Source organism: Acyrthosiphon pisum, chromosome A3 (assembly GCF_005508785.2).
Source record: "Acyrthosiphon pisum isolate AL4f chromosome A3, pea_aphid_22Mar2018_4r6ur, whole genome shotgun sequence".
Lineage (NCBI taxonomy): Eukaryota > Metazoa > Arthropoda > Insecta > Hemiptera > Aphididae > Acyrthosiphon > Acyrthosiphon pisum.
This window is the reverse complement of record NC_042496.1, coordinates 24,053,720-24,056,445: the sequence shown is the minus strand read 5'-3', so window position 1 is coordinate 24,056,445 and position 2,726 is coordinate 24,053,720. Positions and strand designations below refer to the sequence as shown.

The 2,726-nt window shown below is 26.3% G+C and overlaps 1 long non-coding RNA gene across 1 annotated transcript; it reads left to right on the top strand.

Moving 5' to 3' along the window:
• The first annotated feature begins 37 nt into the window (after positions 1 to 37).
• LOC100571899 lies at positions 38 to 1,843 on the top strand. Its single transcript, XR_003839837.1, has 7 exons — positions 38 to 132; positions 354 to 473; positions 565 to 719; positions 1,037 to 1,115; positions 1,189 to 1,268; positions 1,461 to 1,530; positions 1,632 to 1,843. It is a non-coding gene; the product is annotated as an uncharacterized LOC100571899 (long non-coding RNA).
• Positions 1,844 to 2,726: the final 883 nt, after the last annotated feature.

Here is a 2,726-nt window from a genome sequence, read left to right as displayed (position 1 = left end):
GATATCAATTTGAATCACACAATGCATGGTATATTTTAAATGATGATAATATAATTCATTTTTTAGATCACCTCACGGGTATTGAACAACAGTCTCGGATTGATATTTTCTAAGGCCATAGATGGATTACCAGTAAATAAAATATCTATCATTGGTTTTTTTTTTTTTTTAATACATCTTCATTTTAAAATACAATGATCATACTTGAACAAAATTTACAAACAGTATTTAAGATACATAAGTAATATATTTTGTAAAATCAAAGTATTTCAAGCCTGGTGTTCATTCATTAATAACTCCGAAAAACTAGATTTTCAATATAATAAATTAATATTATGTATGTTTATATATAGTGTTGTGACAATATGAACTTGCCTACTCTATCAATTATTTCTTAAACATCAATTTTTAAAGCCACTGTAACAGTATTGGCATGGTACATTCGGGATCAATTTTTTCAAAAGGCTTTTGATGTAATTCAAATAATTATTACATTAGTTAATAAAATTCTTATAAACCTAATGTTGAATGATAAACTGCAATGAAATCAATGAAATATATTAGGTAAGAAGAACAACATCATCTATGTATATGAGGAATATGAGTATTTTAAGTGAAGCATGGCAGCATGTAGAAAATGGTCGATACACATTGCTGGAATCTGCAGTGTGCAGAGCAAATTCTATTAAATAAAATTGGTGAACCAATATTTAATGAGGGTGAGTTGCGTTTTGAATTTATTAAAGTATCAAAAATTTAACTAATTTCAGAGGATGTCATAAACATTGTTATAAACCCGGTTATAAACATTTACAAACAACATACAAGATATCTTAATATTGATATACAGCCATTGCCCATGCCTCCACTTCCCATTGATGTCCAACAAGCTCCTCCAATACTTCCAAGACCTCGTGGTCGTGGGATGAGGACGAAATGTTGTAATTCCTTTGGAAAATGTTAATTGATTCCCTAATAAATTATTTAATTATGATAATGTAAGAAGCTAGTAAAATCAACAACATTTATATTACAGAGTGCACAAAGGTTTTTATGCATGAAAGTGAAGCAAGCAACTTTTAATATTACTTAATTGGTCATTTTGATTATTATAGGTAACTAAGAAAGCTTTGTACCTGCTGAAATTTAATATTATTACGCCAATGTATGTTTTGAATGTAATTTTAGATGATGTTCATGGAATACCAGCAAGAGTTGAGAAGAGAACTTCAAGGACATGGAAGTCAGGAAAGACTTAGATACATCCGGTGCGTTATGCATGGAATGTATTTTTTCTAAATAAAGAAAATTATGGTAACAAGTACTTATAACAATACCTTTACCTTATTAAATGGTTTTTAAACCTAAAAATTGTATATATAACATAATCAATGTTACCTTAGTTTGTTGAATAAAACTACAAATCAGTTCAATATTAATGTTTTTATCTCTGATTGCAGGCTACAATATAGGTACTTCAAAAAAACTCTGCACAACAACCAGCAAACAAAAACGAGCCGGTAATTCCTGGTAAGAAAAATAAATAAATAAGCTAGTTACTAGCTACTGTTGCTTGTAGCTTAAACTACCATACCTAAAAAAAAATATTTATTAATTGTTATATTTTACAGATACAATTGTAATATGTATAATTTGTGCAGACAACGAAGCATTGGTCACAATGATGCCCTGTAGACATATATTTTGCAATATTTGTGTATTGAGGCTAATTCAAGAGCGCGATGTAAGATGTCCAATTTTTAGATTGCATCCAGAAAATTATGTAGGATTAGTATTATAGAAATAATATCCTATTATAAAATAAATATATTTAATACACTAACTGCTCGACCTTCCTCCGGAAGAAATTATTTTTTTATAATTTAATTTGAAAACATATTACTATTTTTTGGCTATACAAATAATATAATATAATTACATATTATAGTTATTTTTATTGCTAAATTCTGAAAATTATATATCCTACGTTTTGAATTCAACCACTGGAGTGGTAAATTTTATTCTTTTTACTATACAATAGAGATAAGGTAGAAAAAAATGTAACAATAAATTATTTGTTCAATGATTAATATAAAAAAAATAATATAAAAAAATGTAACAATAAATTATTTGTTCAATGATTAATATATATTTCAAATGGAAAAATGCAAGTCCAAACAAATAAATAAATATTTAATATATTATAATGAACTTTATATTTGGTTTATTCGTAATTGTGAATTAATTAGGTTAATGACTAATGAGTATGAAACATTTCAAAATTGAAATGTTCACCCTTCTTGAATGAAATATTGAAATGAATATTATTTTTTATTTTAAACTGTTTTTTGGTAAGTTTCATAAAATCATCACTAGATGGTCATATTGATTTCATATCTAATTAGTGATTATCAATATTTAATTCAGTATCATGATATAAAGAAGATATTATATATGTATAAGAAAGATAATTATGTAGGTAATTTGTAAAATTATGGTAATTTATGTAAGAAATATTTCTATAATATTTTTTATTAGCACTTAAATAAGTAGAGGTGTTTACTGTTCTTTCTACTATAGTTTTAAATGAAAATTAGTATTTCTTATTAATTTAAATTCATATGAGATATTTCAAAAAAAAAATTCATGAAATTTCAGACCCTACGATTATACTAGCGTCCAGAGACAGAGAAATCCGAACGGCTGCAAGATGGGCCGACTCTGTC